A 20,968-nucleotide genomic window follows, 5' to 3' on the forward strand; every position below is an offset into this window, starting at 1 on the left:
TTGTCTTTAATCTCTGTGGCGTCTTTTTGGGTCTGAGCAAGGCAGGATAAGTTGGTCTCTTCTGATAAGGAAGTCATAAATTCTTTTTCTCTGAAAGATTTACGTTTTCCTGTGGTTGGTACATAAAAACTACATTTTAAATACAAAACTACATTTACCATACTATCAAAATATTAATACAACATTACTAATCAATACAACATAATACATATAGTAAATATCTTGCATAGAGCCATATAATATGCACTTTTCACAAAGTATATGTGATTAATAATCACATGCAAAAGCTAATACATAAATGCAAAAGCCAATATTATATTGTCATTTATAACACCTATTTTTCTAAAAGACAGCTTAGTGTACATCTGATTTTGAGTTCTCAAGCCAGTATTGCCAAACGCAAGCTTTGTCTTGTATTTTCTTCCAGTTGTGCAGCATAGAAATGTATGCACTGGAAGTGAGGCTTTCAGCAAATAATGTAGAGCAACTTCTGCTGGTTCTGCGAAATGTCCTGAGAAGTTAAGGCCAGGCCTACCCTGCCCTGGCCAAAGCAGTCATTTGACTGGAGGGAGCAGCACTGAAAAAGCCCAGGCACCTTTGGGGTGGACTTGATGCGATAACAAATGACAAGAAATAGTAGCTGTAGCTACTACAGCGTCTTCCGCGACCTCGTAGGCCGCCCTCAGGGTCGCAGCACTACACGGGCAGATCCCTCTGCGCCCCGGCCAAGGTTGGATCCCTCCGCGCCCCGACAGCACGCAAACTCCCTGAGCCACGGTAAGCACCAGCTCGACGAGGGCGGACCGGACAAGGGGGCGGGGACAAGCGAAAACGACAGACGAGGCAGCGAATCGAAAAGCAGAATCGGCCGGCGGCGATCTGTCGGCCCAATGGGAGCCGCGGAGGGCCTGTCCGAGTGGAGGAAGTGCGGGGATGGCACTGGGCGTTGTCCTTGCCTGACGAGAGTATCGGAGTGCTGTGTTGTCCGGTCTGGTGGCGCCATTATTGTCTTCCTAAAGATCGTCGGAAAGCACTTCCCCGGTACCATCAGCGACGAGGACGAGGAGGTAGCCGCGGCTTTGCTCTGTTCGCGGTTCTTCTTCCCTTTCCCTTCCTCCCTCTTCCTGAGCCGAGGACCCGGTGCGTGGTGCCCGGGAGTGCGGCAGGGCGGGTGGCGGCGCTGCTGTGCGGGTGGGTGCAGGGACGGGGGACGGACGGGGCCTCTCTGGGTTGTGGCGCTCTCTACTGCACCATCCCCATGGCATTTTCTGTGCCGCACCCCCACCCCTCCGGCTGCCGCGGGCGTACTGGGTTGCTGGTATTGTCCCGGCTCGCTTCGCATCCCACCCCCACCGTGCCGTGTGTGCGCGTAGAGAAGGGCCTCCCGACAGTAGCGCACTTGGTGTCAGCCGCAGACGTTTTCCGCATGATGTCCCTTTGGCACTGCGAGTCGTGCAAAGTTTGCTACCTCGTTTAGAATAATAGTTTTGAAAGTTTATTTTAGGTACACTCAATCAGTCTCTTCGGGGATTCCGTGTGTGTGTGAACAGTGAATGTTTGAGTAATAATGACCGTAATGAGTTGGGTTTGCATAGGAAAAATGCAGGTTTCGCTGTGTCTCGTAATAGCATCAAAAAGGTTTCACAGCTCTGCTGTCCTGGGCTTTGGTTCTGAACCCCAAACTGGACTAGGCAAGGAATAACAGGTTTTTCTGGTTTTTCTTTTTTTTAAAAAATTGAGAAGTGGGTCATCCTGCAGGCTTCAAAAGCTTCCCAGATCTTATTTCTGTGGGGAAGTGGGACCGTGATAACAGCATGTTTACAAAGTTCACAGGTGCTGGGAACAAGAGTGAGCTGCTTAGATTGGGGGAGGGAAACAATGCAGTCGTTGCCTACGCGATGTTAAGTTTAAGTTAGCATCTGATATAATTTAGTTATTAAAATGCTGAAGGTTAACAGGGATACCTTCTGCTTTTGAAGGTAGGGTTTGCATGTAATATAGAAGACAGACTCATCCTACGCACTTGCAGGCTTCCTGTCATTATGCATGTGTTTGATACTTGAGCTCCCTGTCCTGTGGGAAATGAAAGGCCGCTGCTCTTCCAGTTCACTAAACTCTTTGCTGATTCAGTTAAGTCATTTGTCTCCTGCCTCTGCGCGAACTACATCCAATAGAAAAACGTCTTAGGATTAAAACATACTGGAGGTTGCTAATCAAAAGCAGTGGCTCATCTCTTGCGTCCATCATCTTGCATGCTGAATCCCATTTCTGGAATGGGCTCTGTAAATATATTGTATTTTAGGTACAGAAATCATTACTATCATGCAAGAAAAATGAGTGTTTGGGCTTGTGTTTGAGGTTTCTGGTAATCTGCTTCTGTAGGAGTTCAGTGGGGCAGGTTGATTTGCTTAAGCTGTTAGCTTTCTCTGAAACCAGTTATGTTTTAACTGTTTACTCTTCCTCCAGTGACTCATGTTCCATGATCTTGCACCCCAAGCTGGGATGATTTTCCTAGTCATGCCTAAGGAGCCAGTTATCGGGTTGTCTGAAGCAGAAGATTCTGGCAAATCTGTAAGTATGGTGGAAGCTTTCTGTATGCTAAACTGTACCTCTAGTTAGTTCCTCATTATGTAGACTTTCTCATCTCCCCTTTCCCTCTTAATCGGACACAGTAGTCTACTTTCGGTTTTGTGGCGCTATAATCTTTTGCCTCTAGCTTGTAATGGAGTTGAGCTTTTTGACTAAAAGCAGTGCTCATACCTGGGTATGTATTTCTGGTGCAAAATGCAGTGTTGTTTTGGAGTGCAGTCTGGTGCCTATTGTCATAGTTTAGAGTAAAAGTAGTAGTACATGGGGAAGAGGCATTGGGGTTTTTGGCAGCTCAGGGGCAAGGAAGGGCCAAGCTGGTGGACAGGTGCTGGTTGCTTTGCTTTTATTTATGAAAGTCAAGTTCAAAGACTTTGTAAACCCATACAAAAGGCAGTCTAAAGTTTATTTTCCAGCAGGTTTGGTTATGTTTCCTGAAGACACAACAGGGGTTTTAACCTGGAGACAAAGTCAGCTTCTGTGGCTGTTTTGTAGTCCTTTGCTGTTTATCTTGAGAAAAAATGCCCAGCTCTTTTTTCCCCCTGTAATGTGCATAACTGGTCTTTGTAGCTTTGCTTGGATAGTGTTGGTTGCAGGCAGTTGGATGGACGTTAATTTGAAGCACAATGGTTGAATTGCTAGGAATTTGTTAGCTGCTCTCTCTGGGTGGTTCTCTGCTCACCCCTTCCTGCCCTCTCCCCTCTTTATGTGTTGCTTTATTCTTTTTATTTTACTTATTTATGGGTTTGTACTTCCTTCTCCAGCTTCTTGGGCATGTAATGATTGTTGGCGAGATGTGTGTTGCTCCCCTGGGCCTGACCAATGGATTCCGGATGGTTGTGGATGAAGGGCCCGAGGGTGGGCAGTCTGTCTATCGCATACATCTACCCGTTCTGGGTGGCCGTCAGGTGGGCTGGCCGCCTGGCTAAAATTTTGGCACCGCAAGAGTTGCTGCACGTGTACAAATCACCACTGAATGGATTCCGTCTATTGCCCGTCAATCTAGCCGCTGTCGATGTTTAATTCTTTGTGCCATGTGTCTGTGGAAGGTAATAAAAGCTTTGAGCAGCAGTTGCACAATAAAGATTTGTCATGGGGATATCACCTCTGTCTTGCGCGTCTTACTGAGGGGAAGTAGTTCTGCAAGTTCAAATGTTGTCTCCTGGGAATGCAAGCATGTGAAATGTTTCAGCCTGTTAACAGCATTTCATTGATAGTGATTTGCCTGTTCATTTGAAGTGTGTTGCTGGTGTTGCTGGGAGCACGCTTAGCAGTCTCCTGCGTCTAGTAGGAAGCAGTCTTAGCTCTTTGGCAGTTTTGGCAGTAGGTTTTACCTTTCATCCTACGTTGCCAAAAATTTCCTTCAAACTGGAGAGAGCCAGTGGTTATGAAACTGTGTTTCACTGGAGAATTGTATAATCCTAGAGCAGCCCAGGTTTGAAGGGACCTCAAAAGATCATCTGGTTGAGCCTTTTGTTGAAAAGGGATCATAGATGAGATTATCTAACACTCTTTCCATTAGGATCTTGAAAACCTTCAGCGATGGGTGTTGTAATTCATTAATTGGGTTTATATTGTGTTTTATCGGATTTGTAATCTGTATCATGTAGTTTTTCCTTACTCATCTGTAACCTAACTCTTCCACTGCCACTTCTCCCTGATTGGGTGATGTCTTGTCCCTGTCTCTGGGCCCTGCCCCCTGGGGAAAAAGCCCCCGGACGGGCGGGGCCAGGCTCTTTCTGGCACCGGCAAGCGATCGGGACGGGCTCCAACCAAGCAGGGCAGGACTCGAGAATAAAAGCGGTAATATCCCACCCGGTGAGGGAGAGCGGATTCTTTTACATTTGCCATCGGCGGCCGTCTAGTCTCGTGGGGAAATACAACTGGCGCTTACGTGCGGCTCGAAGCCACAAAAGGTTCCCAAAAAGCTGGAAGAACCACTCAGGGAGCACGTGGCCGAGGAATCCCACGCAGAGACAGACCCGTCAGGCTTGGCGTTCGCTGTGGAGTCTCCGAAACATAGGATTCCACGGGCAGGGCTGCAGTTTTCTCCTTTGGACTCAAAAATCCCATCAGAGTGCTGTGAAGAAGCCCTCGACCGGCAAGCTGCTCCCAGAGAAAGTGACCACATGTTTGTGGAAAACTAACCCTGGGAACCGAGACTGGAAGCTCTTTTTGCACCAAAAAGGGTCAGTCTCAAGCAAAAGGAGTGATTGGGAAAGAAAGGAAAGGAACGCTGGATTTTCGGTGAGTACCACTTTCGGTTTTTTAAGGGAAAATCTTTTTAAGGGGCATTAAACCTCAGAGAAAAGAGTTTCTCCTTTCGCAGAAGGTTTTTGCTTTCAGAGTAAAAACCTTCAAAGTGCTTTCTTTTGGCAGCCTGGGGGTGAGTGAAAAAGGAAACTGTTTCCCCTTTTTGGCTTTTTTTTTCTCTCTCTAGTGAGGGTATTTTCCTTTCAGTTTCTCAGTCACAGTTAAAAAGGGGACATAGAAACTTAAAATCTGAGCCAAAAATGGGTTCTAGGCTATCTGTGTCTCAACGAAGAGCCTATTATCAGATTTTAAGTGTCTCAGATGATGGGAAAACCCATTTTTCCGAGAAGCAATTAAAAAATTTCCTTCGGTGGTTATTTGCTCAGTTTCCAGATGCATCATCTGAGCAAATAAGCTCCCCAGAACGTTGGGAAACTGTTGTTAAAAAATTGTCTCAATCAAGCTCCCCTAATGATAAAGAAAAAGCAAATTTTGCTCTTTGGAGCTTGCAGATTTTATTTGCAATGCAAAAACAAAAAGAAAAGAAAAAAACCCCAGTCCCTTGTGGACTTTCCCCAGTCTCCTCAGTTTCTCCCTATCCTGACCCCAAAATCCCTTCCCCAAAATCAAATATTCCTTGAGAAACCCCAAAACTTTCCCCAAAACTCCCTTCTTCCCCAGTTTGTAAACCCTGGGTTCGGTTTGCTTTTGCAGGCAGTCCGACTACACAGAACCCCCATCTTAGTGAATCCCAAACTAGTCTTAGTTCGGAAGGGGGGGTCACAAGATGGAGGGGACTCCTTTGTGCCCCAAAATGGCCAAAACCACGTGCTCTCGACGCATGAGGAGCCTCTCTCTTTGTTTGTCCCTCCTTCCTGCAATCCCTTTCTCAATCCCTTCATCCCTTCCTCTCCCCAGACCCCCCCTTCCATTTGGTGCTGCCCCTGGCACTGCCCTCTCCTCTGACTCCCCCCCTCCCCTCAAACCTCTGCCCTCTGACTCCACCCCTTGTGAGTCAAGCCTCCAGCCCCTCCTTGCCTCTGGTTCCCACAGTTTCCCCGCCCACAGTCCCAGTTCCCACGCCCTGGGGAAAAGGGGCGGGGGGGGGGGGGGGGAGATGGGAACCCAGAAGCAGGAAATTATCCCGGCTTTTCTGCCACCCCTGTCACATACCGACGGTCAAAAAGAGGGGGTGCTGTCCACAGTAACTGGGACCCCTTTCCCCAACAAGTGATTCAGGATTTGTGCAAAGCTCAGGTCAAATTTGGACGTGAAAGTGAATACTTTCGCAGCCTTTTAAAAGCAAATTTAGCAGGGAATCCTATTGTTCCCTTTGACCTCCAGCAGCTTTTTTCTGCCCTCCTTTCATCCACACAGTTTAGGCTTTGGGACTCCACATGGAAAAAAAGATTAAGAGATTTACTCCCGGAGCTTTGGCAAAATCCTGAAACAGCTGTTGATAATAATAATTTGCCAATTCGGTTAGAACATCTATGTGGTGATGGTGAATGGGTCGCAGCACTCAAGCAAGCTCAAGAAATTCCTTTAGCTGTTTTAGAATGCATTAAAGAGGCTGCTTTCAAAGCATTCTTTTCAATCCAGCCGACGGGTCCTTCCAACCTTACAGTAAAATAAAGCAGCTTCCATCAGAACCTTTTGTAACATTTGTGGAGCAATTGACCCGAGCTATCGAGTTACAGGTTAAGAATGAAGGAGCCCAAGAACAGGTCCTGGAGGAGATGGCGCTGACCAATGCAAACGAACAGTGCAAGGCAGCCATCCTCAGCCTCCCTATGGAACCGGCTCCAACCTTAGATGACATGCTGCATGTATGCACCCAGAAGGTCCCTTTCATGACAGCACACCTTAATCACAGTTCCAGAGATGCATTCAGACCACCGCAAAGAGCTGCCACAGCAGATGCCATGCCCCCTGTGCCTGTGCCACAGCCACCACCCAAGAGAAGAACAACGTGGCTCCTGTGTGATCAGGCTGGACATTGGGCATCTCAATGCCCTTTAAAGAAGCAATTTCTGGACTTTCGGGACAATGGGGGTGGGAGGTCTCAAGAGTTCAAAGGGAATTTTTCAAAAAACTAAAACGTCAGTGCTTACTTGCCCAGTGTGCCGACATAAATAGGGCAAATCCAAAGAGGGAGGATAAAAAACTAGAAAATGCAAATGTTAAATTAACTAATCCTGCTATAACCAGTTCTGCCTTTCAGCAGAAGTCACCAGATATGACCCTTTCAGATCATGACATGACCAGACCCTGTCTAACCACAGAATGTCTCCAAAAGCCTTTTAGGTTGCAACTGACAGAATCCTTGCACCTAAGTGACACAGACTGGCATTTAGGTTCATTGGATCTACAAGTGCTAGGCTCCTGGCAACACGTTGGCAGTAAGTATGTCATCCTTGGGACACCAAGCACACACCGAGAGAGGTCAAGATCCTTCCGGGTCTCGTCTCATCAAACCCTAAACAACTAGTTCTCTGGCTGCTCTGTGTCTGCCCACCTTTGTTTCTGTCTGAGGGGCAGATAATAGCTCAAGCAATTCCAGCATCTAACCCGTTCCCTGAAAAAAACAGCACAAGGAACAAACACATTGATGTTTGCCCCACACGAGTTATTGGGGACAAACTCATAATAGGGTGTGAGGTCCATCACGGTGGGGAAGTAGTAAACCTCAAAGGGGTTTTGGACACAGGCGTGGCGGATGTAACGATTGTACCAGAAAGGATGTGGCCCTCGCATTGGGAACTGCAAAATGTGGCTGGGCATATAGAAGGTATAGGGGGAATGAAATGGGCAAAACAATCAAAAAGTGTTGTGCAAATTAAGGGGCCAAAGGGACAATTGGCTACACCTTGCTTCCATTTGTTTTAGATTATTCAGAGCCCTTGTGGGGGAGAGACCTGATGGCCCAGTGGGGGGTCACGATTGGCATTCCAGATGCCCCCCTGGTTTTTCAGGCTTCAGCCACTGAAGAGCACCCTACCCAGAAACTCAATTGGGAAACTGATTCACCAGTCTGGGTAGAGCAGTGGCCACTCAGTAAAGAGAAATTGAAGGCGCTTCAGGAGCTAGTGGATGAACAGCTAGCTAAAGGCCACATTGTGGAAACCACGTCTCCGTGGAATTCCCCAGTCTTTGTTATCAAAAAGGCAAACAAAGGCAAGTGGCAGCACCTCCACGATCTCTGTCAAATTAATAATGCCATTGAGGACATGGGTTCTCTCCAGCCAGGGATGACATCCCCAGCGATGGTCCCCCAAAATTGGAATTTGGCAATTATTGATATCAAAGATTGTTTTTTCCAGATCCCTCTGCACCCTGACGATGCACCACATTTCACCTTCTCGGTCCCTACCCTCAACTGAGAAGCCCCGAGGAAAAGATACCACTGCAAATTTCTTTCCCAAGGGATGAAAAACTCGCCATCTATTTGTCACAGGTACCTCTCTTCCCTGCTGTCCCCAGTGCACGGAGCTATAGGGAAAGCCATCATCCTGCACTACATGGATGATGTGCTCGTGTGTGCCCCCAATGATGACTTACTGTCCCACGCGCTTGACCTGACAATTGATTCTTTGGTTGCTACAGGGTTGAGCTTCAGGAGGAAAAGATTCAAAGGATGCCACCTTGGAAGTACCTGGGTCTGGAGATTGGTAAGCGGACCACTGTGCCACAAAAATTGGTTGTCAAAAATAACATCAGGACCTTAGCAGATGTCTATCAGTTGTGTGGGTCCTTAAATTGGGTAAGACCTTGGCTAGGTCTGACCACTGAGGACCTAGACCCTCTCTTTAATCTTTTAAAAGGGGGAGAGGAGCTAAGTTCTCTTAGGACCCTCACCCAAGAGGCAATAGCAGCCCTAGAAAAGGTACAGGACTGTATGGCCACCAGACAGGCCAACAGGTGCAAATCAGACTTGCCATTCAAATTCATCATTTTAGGCAATTTGCCACACTTACACGGGGTGATTTTTCTGTGGGAAAGGGTGGAAAAATCAAAAAAGGACAAAGACTGTAGGGATCCCCTCTTAATCATAGAGTGGGTTTTCCTCAGTCACCACCGGTCCAAAAGAATGGCCAGGCCACCGGAACTGGGAGCAGAATTGATCTGGAAAGCCAGGACCCGGATCAGGGAGTTGGCAGGATGTGATTTTGAGTGTATTCACATCCCAATTGAGATAAACTTGGGCCAAATCACAAAAGCAATGTTGGAGCACCTGATTCATGAAAATGAAGCTTTGCAGTTTGCTCTGGATAGCTCCACAGGTCAAATTTCAATTCATCAGCCTGCTCACAAATTATTTAGAGAACAAATTCAGTTCAAATTGTCATTAAAAAGTGTTCAGAGCAGGAGGCCTTTAAAGGCTTTAACCGTTTTTACAGATGCAGCTGGAACATCTCATAAGTCAGTAATAACATGGAAAAATCCTCAAACTCAGCAGTGGGAAAAAGATACTGTCGAGGTGGAAGGATCACCTCAGGTAGCTGAGTTGGCTGCAGTTGTTAGAGCTTGTGAAAAGTTTCCTGAACCATTCAATTTGATCACAGATTCGGCCTATGTAGCAGGTGTAGTATCCAGAGCTGAACAAGCTGTACTGAGTGAGGTCTCCAATTCTGCACTTTTCAACTTGCTCTCAAAACTAATAAATCTGGTCTCCCACCGAGAGCAACAATTTTATATGATGCACATCAGATCACACACCGATTTACCAGGATTCATAGATGAGGGCAACAGAAGGGCTGATGCTCTTGCTGTGCCTGCGGAGATGGGCCCACTCCCAGACATCTTTGGACAAGCCAAAATCAGCCATCAGCTTTTTCACCAGAATGCACCAGGCCTAGTCCGTCAGTTCCACCTAACTCGGGAGTAGGCTCGGGCAATTGTGTCAATGTGTCCCTCGTGCCAGCAACACTCACTCCCAGCCCTAAGTGCAGGAGCAAACCCCAGGGGATTGAACAGCTGTGAGGTATGATGGATGGACATGACACACATCATGTCCTTTGATAGGCAAAGGTATGTCCATGTATCTGTGGACACCTTTTCTGGAGTTGTCTATGCCTCTGCCCACTCAGAGAAGAATTCTAGTGATGCCATGAAACACCTAATACAGGCTCTCTCCTTCCTGGGCATCCCCAAATCAATAAAAACTGATAATGGACCCATGTACACATCCAAGGAGTTCAGAAGCTTCCTGCAGCAATGGGGAGTAGAGCACAAAACAGGCATCCCCTACTCCCCGACAGGTCAGGCCATCGTGGAAAGGACCCACCAGAGTCTCAAAAGGGTCCTCAGCCAACAACATCTGTCTCTAAAATTAGAAACACCCCAAATCCAGTTGTCCAAAGCCTTGTTCACTCTGAACTTTTTAAATTGCACGTTTGAAAATCTTAACCCACCAATTGTGCACCATTTCAGAGAGAACTGCCAACTACAGCTGAAAGCAAAGCCTCCAGTAATGGTAAAGGATCCAGCAACCAGGGAAACAGAGGGTCCTCATGATCTGATCACCTGGGGTCGTGGGTATGCCTGCATGTCCACTCCCTCAGGTCCCAAGTGGGTGCCAGCCAAGTGGGTGAAACCTTTCCTCCCTAAAAGTGCAAAGCCACCTGCAGAGGCCCCACAAGTGGCCAGTGCTGCCTGGAGGAGGAGAAAGCGCAGAACCTTCTCCTTATAATTATCATTATTCCTTAGCAGTGTTTTTCTAAACAGTTTGTTTGCACTAAAAGTAATTTTTCTTCTTCAACTTTAAAGGTACTCAAGGTCCCAACTCTGAGCATCTCCCACGAACTGAGCCTTCCTCCTTCTTAATTTAATAAGAAAAGGGGAAATGTTGTAATGCATTAATTGAGTTTATATTGTGTTTTATTGGATTTGTAATCTGTATCATGTAGTTTTTCCTTACTCATCTGTAACCTAACTCTTCCACTGCCACTTCTCCGTGATTGGGTGATGTCTTGTCCCTGTCTCTGGGCCCTGCCCCCTGGGGAAAAAGCCCCCGGACGGGCGGAGCCAGGCTCTTTCTGGCACCGGCGAGTGATCGGGACGGGCTCCGACCAAGCAGGGCAGGACTCGAGAATAAAAGTGGTAATATCCCACCCGGTGAGGGAGAGCGGACTCTTTTACTTTTGCCATCGGCGGCTGTCTAGTCTTGTGGGGAAATACAACAGATGGGGACTGGTGCAACCTCTGCCCACTGTTCCTTGTCTTCTCCATGTGGCTCTGTGTGAAGAGAGAGTCTCCATACTCTGTAGCTTCCGTTTAAGTACTGGAATACTGTGATGAGGTTCCCCCTGAGCCTAGACAAGTTCCTAACATTTTGCAACTAATTCCTTTGTCTATGCTAGTCTTATGCGGCCTCTCACTGCTTTCAGATGTTCCTCTACAGCTTTCCAATTGTGCCAGTTCTCTCAAGCACAGTTATCTGACAACATAGGACTTGGACTTATTCCCTGCTTCTGAAAGTAGTCAGTGTTATTGCTTGCCATCCTGCTGACTAAACCAATTTTTTGCGAATAAGTGTTTTAGGTCGCTTAAAAAATCACAAATGTGTTGGCAAAAGCAGGTTTAATATTAAAGTGAAAACACAACAAAGTTCGTTGGCGAAGTTTACTGTGCTACTTACCAGATGGTTAAAGCACTCAGAGAAAAGGCAAATGAAAATCTAAAATCAATCAATCTAAAACTAAAATCAACTCAAAAACTGTCTATGTTGAGGCTGGGTGGGGTGGAAGGATATGGATAAAAAGGAATAAGGAAGACCCGTCGGTTGAGTCGTCTCCATGTTGCTCCTTATGAAGAAGAGTGCCTCTGTCCTCTTTGTATCTGCCTTTTGAGAGCCAGAATACTGTCATGATGTTTCTCCTGAGCCATCTCTTTTCTAAGGGAGAAAGGACCCAACTCCTTCAGCCTTTCCTCACATTCTCCAGCCTTTTGATCATCTTTCTTGCCCTCCTTGGGACCTTCTCTTATCTGTCTGCATCTTTTGTTGAATTCCAGAACTGGACACAGCACTTCAGGTTCTGCCTGCAGGCATGGCCTCTGAGAAGAGGCCAGGGTCTGCTCAATGCTGGACATAGCTAGTTTCTGCCAGCTAGGCACCAGACTCCTCAAGGGCCAAAGCTGAGCAACTCAGTAAAGCTGGTGGCACCCCTGTGTAAGCATATTTAAGAAAAAGCAAAATGCTGTCTGGGGCAGGTACTTCCCTGCTGCCCTTGGATCTGGCAGGTGGCTATGTCCTGAAGTAATTTTTTTCACCCTATTTTCTCCCCCTGTCCTGTTGAGGAGGGACGGTGAGAAAACAGCTGGTTGAGCCCCTGGCAGCCAGTCAAGATCTGGCATCAGAAAGCCTAAAAAGCAGGTTCGTCCATGTAGAAGTAGAAGGGGGGTTGGTGGTTTAGGGACTGATAGTGACCAGGGTAGGAACAGAACGTTTTGGAAGTAGCAAATTCCATCAATATCTGTGGATCCAGTCACTTTGAGAGGGGGAAATTTCAATGGAAAAAGCCTTCTTAGCAATAAGATCCTTCTTGTAAGAAGGATCTAGTCTACATTTTTTTCACTTGGTAATACAAATGGCAAAGATCTGGAACTCCTGCATTGAAAGGGATGCCACTGAGCAGAGCCTGTTGGGTGCTCTGTGTGTGTGTGTTGGATACCCAGGACCAGCTATAAAGAGGTCATGGAGGAGATGTGAGGTTGGTCTGGCTAAACTTGATTAAGACAGGATCTTACAGAAGGCAATGCCTTGAGGCTGTGAAGGGTAAAAGGATAAGTCAGGCTGATGATGTTCCCGACCCTTTTGTTTGGAAGGATTGGGACTGAATGTTGATTTGCGTGAAGGGCAGGTACCAATCTGTCTTCTATAATTGCAATTTCAGCAGCAAGGGACACCCAAAGCTGAGTATCAGGCCCCAATAATGCTTTATTGGGTGTGGCTGAGATGAAGTTCATTTCCCCACAGTAGCTCTCACAGTGCTGTGCTTTGCATTGGTAGCTAGAAAGGTGTTGATAACACACCAGTGTTTTGACTGCTGCTGAGCAGCATTAGCACAGCATCAGCACTGTCTCTCTAATGATTCCACCCAATCATCAGTAGGCTGGGGCTGGCATGATCTTGGGAGGAGATGCAACCAAGACAGCTGACCCAAATTGGCCCAAGGGATTTTTCATACTGTATGACATCAGCTGAGATATAAAAGCTAAGTAAAGGAGGAGGAAGGGGAGGAATTTGTTATTTACAATGTTTGCCTTCTGTAGCATCTGCTATGCTTGCTGAAAGAAGCCCTGCTTCCCAGCAAGTGGCCAAACAGCACTTGCTGATGGTGTTAGGAAAATTAATCCACAAACACCAGAGGTTTATGTCCAAAAAGGAGACAGAGGAGTCCTTTTACTTTATTCGAATAAAGGGAGAGGCCATGGGGCATTTCCCCTGGGGTCTCTCAGATTTTTGGAGGATGCAGCCTCCTTTTTATCCTAATTTCCCAGCCACATTTCCCTCTCTCTTTCCCCATTGGCTGAGGTACTTGAGAGGTACAGACTTCCCAAAACACCCAAGACCTAAGATTCCCCTTTTAATGTATAACCCCCCCAATTTTTAATTTTTATGGGATTTATGGGTTTTTCCCCATTGTTGCTTTCATCTTTCAATATCCAATTTCATTTATAAACAAACCTATGGTTTGTTTGTAAAGGCAAGTATCTTCTTTTCCATTCATCAATCAGTAGAATCCTTCCCATTGTTTCTCTTATCTCTCAGTGCTAGTTTTATCTACCAGCAGACTCAGGGCTTGTTTGTAAAGACAAATCTTGTCATTCCTCTCAATCCTTCCTCTTTTATTTTTAATAATTGTCTTTACAAATTTTAGTTATCATTGACTTAATTTTCTGTTATTGGGTCTTTTTTGGTTTTGCAATTATTTGCAGTGACATCAGTTTCTGTCCTTTTGTAGCCATCTCTGGATCAGTAGGCATGGCTACTACCTGCATCCCTTTGATCACATGTTGAATAAGTTGTACTAAGCAGGGGATCATGCATGGTAGAAAGATAAGAGTTGCTACAACACATAAGAGGAAAGAAAAACATTTGTTTAACTCATAGTTCACTGGGTAACTATGAAAACATCTCCTATTCTATCTTTTTTTATGTTTGGACTGGCACTTGAGCTAACTTATTCCTTTTGTTATTTCTTTTACTACTTTTCTATTGTTATCTATTTGCAAACAGCAGTTTGAGTCATTTAATTTGCCACACACTCCTCTTTCTTCTGCTAATAAATAATCTAATACTATCTGATGTTGGAATATTGCATTTTTAAGCTCTCACATAAGGTTTCTACTTGCAGTTACATCCTAAATCTGTTTTGTCGGATCTGGGCTAGAATCTGTTAAAAAGGGTCTGAGTTGCCATTTCTACTGATAGTCACAGACAACATGTGTCCTACTTGTGGAATTATCTCGGGGGTAGCTTAAAAATAAAGGGTTAAAAACCTTATATTTCTCTACTGCTTTACACCCATTAAAATATTTTTGGTAATTATGGAAGGAAAACCTTACCTAGCTACTATTAGTGAGCTTAACATGTGTTTGATTCTATCTGCCTTGATATCTGGAACAACCATAAGGAGGGCAGTTGGGGGGCTAACAATCTAAACTTAAAGTCCAGTCACAAACACTTTTCTCCACATATATGCTTCCTGTTCTATTTAGACAATAAATGCCTCTTTTAGAAGAATGAAGCTTCCATGGACTTTCTTCTTCATCTTAAAATTCTGTTCCATTATGGACCTCACTGAGGGTGCTAACTCACCATTTGGGTTCGACTGGGCTGGCCACCCATGGCCAGTCTTTAGGTCCCCCTGACCCTCTGCAGACCTAACAATTGCTAAGGTTAAAGGTTTTTGCTACTTTTTCTCTTAAGGTTAAAAAATTATTTTCCCATTTTTGGCCTTAACCTAACTGACAATATAAAGGTAAGATTATTAAGAGAAATATTCTAATGGTGTAATCTAATCTTCTAACTTAATTTTCATTTTTACGTTGTCCTCTACACCACCTGTGGTGAGCGAAGGCACAGAAACAGCTTAACATAAAGAAAACAATGACAGCGAAGATTGGCCCCTAGTGACTGGAGATCTGAGAGGAGGGATGCCCACACAAACCATTTCAACAAGCAGTCTGTGGGTAGGCACACAAGGCTTCCCCCGATGTCGACGCACTGGCTACTGCTCCAGTCCACTCCTTCAGGGTGTCAGTTGCGGCTTCCCATCCTTCTCTTCCAGCTGAGATGTCCAAATCTCTGGGACCTCAGAGACCTTGACCCAAGTGTGGTGGGTCCACCTGTGTTCTGCTGTCTTGATGGCTGTTTCTGTTATCAGCAGCACTTGGAAAGGTCCACGCCACTTAGCCACTAGTGGTGCTTCTTTCCACTCCTTAACTAGGACCCAATCTCCTGGTTGGATGTTGTGAACTGCCAAGTCCAAAGGTAGGGTCTGTGCCAGCTGAGCTTCCTGTTGAAGAGATTTCACAAGAGACAGTATCCTGGCCACATATTGTTTTAAATATACATCACTTATCTCTACCCCCCTACTAGGGTGGGAATTGTAAGGGTAAGGAATTCTAAACATCAGTTCAAAGGGAGATAATTGAATATCTCCCCTGGGTCTAGCCCTTATCCTTGCTAAAGCCAGTGGCAAGAGCCGTACCCATGGCATCTTAGTTTCTATTACTAGCTTCAAAAGGTGTTTCTTTATTTCTCCATTCATCCTCTCCACCCTGCTGGAACTCTGGGGATGCCAGGGGGTGTGGAGATTCCATCTTATCCCTAGAGCAGTCATAACTCCTTGAAGAATTTTTCCTGTAAAATGAGTTCACCTATCTGAGTCTATTGCTTCTACAATCCCATATCTTGGAATTATTTGTTCCAAAAATACTTTAATAACTGATCCTGTAGTTGCTGAAATGGTAGGAAATGCCTCTGGCCACCCTGTTAACTGACATACTATTACTAGAAGGTATTTAAACCTTGCCACTCATGGCATTTTGGTAAAATCCACCTGGCATCTCTGGAAGGGACATACAGCCCAAAGCCTCTCTCCCCTGGCAAGTTTCTTTGTAACTGTTACTGGTTTTAGCACAAATTAAACAACCTTTGATAGCTTGCTTTGCTAGAGTAAAAAGACTCATCACAGCAGCATACATTTTGAGGGAGGCTTCTTCCAGTCCTCGGGAGCCCCAATGACTCCCTTCATTAAGTTGTTTTAAGAACTGTAAGGCCAGAGCTTTTGGTATCTACTGCTTACTATCCCTTGTAAACTAATTATCCTTCTTTTTCTTCTGCCCCACTCTTTTTAATTATCTCAAGTTCCTCTGGTAGAAGACAGTTTCTCTGGCAGTGATGTAGTTACTGGGAGCAAGGGGAGGATCTTAGAGATTTCTGGCAACAATGCAGCTTTTCGAGCTTCTTTATCAGCCAGTTGGTTTCTTATTGCCTCCTCTGAGCACTCTGCCTGGTGTCCCAAACGTGTATTATTGCTACCCTTGTTGGTTAAGTTCACCACCTCTAATAGGCCAGAGATTAAGTTCTCATGAACTAACTTCTTTCCCCTGCAGGTTAATAAACTTCTTTCTCCCATAGTTTTCCAAATGCATGTATCACCCCATATGCATATTTAGAGTTAGTAAAAACATTCACTGTCTTGTCCCAGTATAATTCACAGGCTCTCACAAGCGCATACAGCTCTGCTGTTTGAGCTGACCAGGTGGGCGGTAACCTCCCCCCTTCATTTAATTGCTTTTTATTCACGATAGAGTAGCATGTAAATCGTTTCCCTTCTATCACCCTTGAAGATCCATCAATAAACACACTTTTTCTTCCTTTTCTTCTTACTCAAAGGCAAAATACTGTTTACTATCATCTGTAATCGGACACCCCCAGAAAGCATCCTTTAAGTCCAGTACTGAATAATACTGGTGTGAAGAAGGGATCTCATTCAGGATTGTATAGGGATCTGGAACTGTGGGATGCCTTGCTTTGACAATTTCATTTATTATTCTTAAATCCTGCACCATTCTGTAGGTTCCATCTGGTTTCTTAACCGGCAGGATAGGGGTGTTATAGGGAGACATACATGGCTCCAAAAGCCCTGCTTTTAGCAGGGACTCAATGACAGGCTGTAACCCCTTCTTTCCTTTCCTTGAAAGAGGGTATTGCTTTTTAGACACCACTTGTCCTGGTTGTTTCAAAGTAATTTGGAGAGGCCCTATGTCTAGTTTTCTGTATTTTCCTGGGGCTGCCCACACTTACGGATTTATTTCAGCATAAGCCTTCTCAGACATTTTACATAAAGATATCACAGTGTTGGACTCTGTGTCATTTTTTACAATACTAATTTGCATTCCCACTTTAGCCATTAAAACCCTTCCTAGTAAATTACAATTAGAATTAGGAACAAACAGGAATTTGTGTATTTCAAACCTGTCCCCCACATCTATCAATAGCGGTTGAATAAAATACACTCGCTTATCCTTTCCACTCACTCCTTGAATGACTAGTGATCTTTTTGATAATTCCCCCCCCTTAGATATAAAATTTAAAGTGGATCAAGAGACCCCTGTATCTACCAGAAAACACAACCCCTCTCGACCCAAACCCACCTTAAAAGTTATCAAGGGCTCCTGAGTGGTGGGTCCTTGATATAATGGGAGCCCCTGACACCCCTAAAAATTTATTTTCATTATCCTCTGGATTTCCTTCTCCTGAGGGTCCAGCTGTTTCTGCGGACACTCCCTTTTCCAATGCCCTTCTGCCCGGCAGATAGCACACTGATTCCTTCCCAACTGCTGTTTGGGTCGGCTCCCCCCTGCTGAGGAGGGAATGCCTCTGCCACTTCCCTGTGGCCGATCCTGTCCCCTCTGTCCTGAGGGACCCCTTGGACCCTGCGGTTTATTTTTCCGTGGCTGCAAAAACTCTGCCATCATCTTTGCCTTAGCCTTTACCTTTTCCTCATCCCTCCTTACATATATCTGCTGTGTTTTTCTAAGTAGTTCCTCTAGAGGCTTGTTCTGCCACTCTTTATCTTTCTGTACCCCTTTCCGTATGTCAGGCCAGGCCTTTGTAACAAATTGTACCTTCAACAGTGTGTCAAAGGCTGGTCCTTCCGGATCCATCCCCCCGTGTTTCCGCAAGGCCTCTCTAACCAATGAGAGGGGCTTTAATGCTTCTCCTGTTCTAAGGACATAGCCTTAGCTATGTTGTTAGTTCTGGGAACTGCTGATTTAATTGCCCTAATCAAAGAAGCACGGTAATCGCAGAGGCGAGCCAAACTGGTCTCCTCATTTGGGTTCCACTGGGGGTCCACCTGGGGGATGGCATCATCCACTGTAGGTACATTAGGTCCAGCCCCTCCTGCTGCTTGTGGATGTTCATCCTCCCACAGCTGCCGAGCTTTCTGCAGAATCATTCGTTTCTCTGATGACCCAAATAAAATCCCCAGGAGAAAATCCCAATCCTTCCATGTATAATCCGCATTTCCTAAATATTCTTCTATCTTTTCTCCCACCCCTATGGCATCATTTAAATATGGGGGTAATTCTTTTTTTCAACCTCCTTATATCCTGGGTAGTAAGTGGTACAATTACAAACCCAAAGCCTCCCCCCTGACCTCCCAAAGGAACTTGGCGGAGTGGCATCTGATGTATCCCTGTCTCTTGGGTCCGGGGGGCTTCTGGTGTGCTTCAATTGATTTCCTCTTCTAGTTCTACATGGTGGTATGATAGGCTGCTCCCTTCCCCCTACACCATTATTATTCTCAGGTGGGGCCGTAGGAACAACATTCCCCTGATCCCTTTGCTCTGGGAGTTGAGGATACAGGGGACCTGCAGCTGGTCCTGGTTCAGCTGGCAACACTGGAGGACAAGACAGGGGAAGGTACTGAAGAACATCCCAATTCTCACCAGTTCCCCCTTCCTCCCTTTTTTCCTCTTCTCCCTTTTTCTTTAACACATAGATTTCTTTTGTTGCTTGTCTAAACCATATCAATCCACATTCCCTTTCAATCCATCCTTTCCAATTCTCCTCTAAATACTTCAACAAAATTCTACACAAACGAATCCTATCTGTTCCATAAGGTGGCCACATAAGCCCCTTTGGCAACTTATACTCCGGCCACACAAAATAACAATATTTTACTGTCATCTCCATAGTTACTTCTGGGTGGATGCATAGTCTGTCCCAAGACCTCAGCATTGTCCCCAAGGGACTCTCTGGGGGTATTATGGGATCATCATCCCTTTTGCCGGGGCCCCTTCCTGGCTTTACCCTAGCAACCCTCCATGGGTGCTGTGTTTCACCTGTGCTGCCCTCCATGGGTGCCCTCCCAGGTTTGCTACCCGAAGATCCCATTTTACTCACCGGTGAGATTTTCAGTGGTCCTTCCCTGCAGACTCTTCACAGACTCCCCTGGTCCGCCACTCGTCTGTCTCCTGGACAGTCTCAGGAACCCAATCGATCGCCCAGTGCCGGCCGCCACCAAGGGGAGCTGATCCCTGAAACTGGGTGAGGTGAGCCTTCAGCTCCGCTCGCTGCCCGCTGCCCCGGACGGTGGAAATATCCCAGACAAGAGCCCCCAAATTGTTAGGAAAATTAATCCACGAACACCAGAGGTTTATGTCCAAAAAGGAGACAGAGGAGTCCTTTTACTTTATTTGAATAAAGGGAGATGCCATGGGGCATTTCCCCTGGGGTCTCTCAGTTTTTCAGAGGACGCAGCCTCCTTTTTATCCTAATTTTCCGGCCACATTTCCCTCTCTCTTTCCCCATTGGCTGAGGTACTTGAGAGGTACCGACTTCCCGAAATGCCTAAGATTCCCCTTTTAATGTATAACCCCACTAATTTTTAATTTTTATGGGATTTATGGGTTTTTCCCCATTGTTGCTTTCATCTTTCAATATTCAAATATCTTCTTTTCCATTCATCAATCAATAGATTCCTTCCCATTGTTTCTCTTATCTCTCAGTGCTAGTTTTATCTACCAGCAGACCCTGGGCTTGTTTGTAAAGACAAATCTTGTCATTCCTCTCAATGGGAACTAGGCAATAATTTTTTTTTCTGTGTCTGCTTGTTTGCACACAAACTTTTGCTTTAGTAAACCGCCTTATCTCAACCTTCGAGTTGTTTTCCATCTTATTTTCTTTCTCCTGTCCAGCTGTGAAGAAGGAGTGATAAAGTTGCTGAGTGGGTACCTGGCATCCAGCCAAGGTCAACCCACCACAGATGTTTTTGATGTTGTCCAGGTGTTGCAGCAGAGGAGTCAGAGATAACTTTGACAGATCTGATCAAGTAGCTGGTTTACTGAGTTCCAGTCCTACTTGTTGAGCATTTGCCTGGACTAAATTTCATAGAGTTCAAACCAGAGAAGCGCATCTGTGACACCAGCTTTCCTCTAGCAACAACCCCAGAGCTCTGAAGGCGATAGTCAAGGACATGGATGCCCAGGGGGTGTTCTCCTCAGTTCTGCCACTGAGAGGAAAGGGCAAGAGGAGAGCACTGATAATGTGTGTCAATAATTGGCTGCAGAGCTGGTGCTGGCAGCAGGGTTCTGGGTTCTATGAGCATGGGACCCTGTTTGTGGATCAGCATCTGCTTGGGAGAGAGGGGCTCCTCCTCACTAAGCAAGGCAAAGGTATTTTTGCCAGAAGGATATCTGACCTCATTAGTAGGGCTTTAAGAATGAGGGCAGGGAGAGGGAGAGAGTAACCAGCTGCCCTGTGAGGGAGTGACAGACCAGGTCAATGAGCAAAGGGCAGGGAGAGAGCTCTAGTACCTTGAAGTCCCCCTCAGCACCCACATGCAGCAATGTCATAGCTGCAAGCCTACCCACAGGAAGATCTCCTCAGACAAGTAACTGTGTTAAGAGGAGCTTGACAGGCAACATGGTGTAAGGCCCCAAAAAATGTTGTCAACAAGACTCTTTAAAGGGCTTATGGTTTTTCATGGACTCTGAGTTAGATGCATGGCATAAATACCAACAAAATATTCTCGAGGTCAAAACAACAAAAATCTTTACTGGCAACTTCAGACAATCAGAGAACTTTGGAAAAAGTTTAAAGCAACAT

General features: G+C 45.7%; 1 long non-coding RNA gene across 1 annotated transcript; it reads left to right on the plus strand.

The window, feature by feature from the left end:
- The first annotated feature begins 3,529 nt into the window (after window positions 1–3,529).
- Window positions 3,530–14,029, plus strand: LOC131378761 (uncharacterized). The gene is made up of 3 exons (XR_009208598.1): window positions 3,530–8,296; window positions 8,446–8,510; window positions 10,609–14,029. It is a non-coding gene; the product is annotated as an uncharacterized LOC131378761 (long non-coding RNA).
- Window positions 14,030–20,968: the final 6,939 nt, after the last annotated feature.

The sequence above is a fragment of the Hirundo rustica genome, chromosome W (genome assembly GCF_015227805.2).
Source record: "Hirundo rustica isolate bHirRus1 chromosome W, bHirRus1.pri.v3, whole genome shotgun sequence".
Classification (NCBI taxonomy): domain Eukaryota; kingdom Metazoa; phylum Chordata; class Aves; order Passeriformes; family Hirundinidae; genus Hirundo; species Hirundo rustica.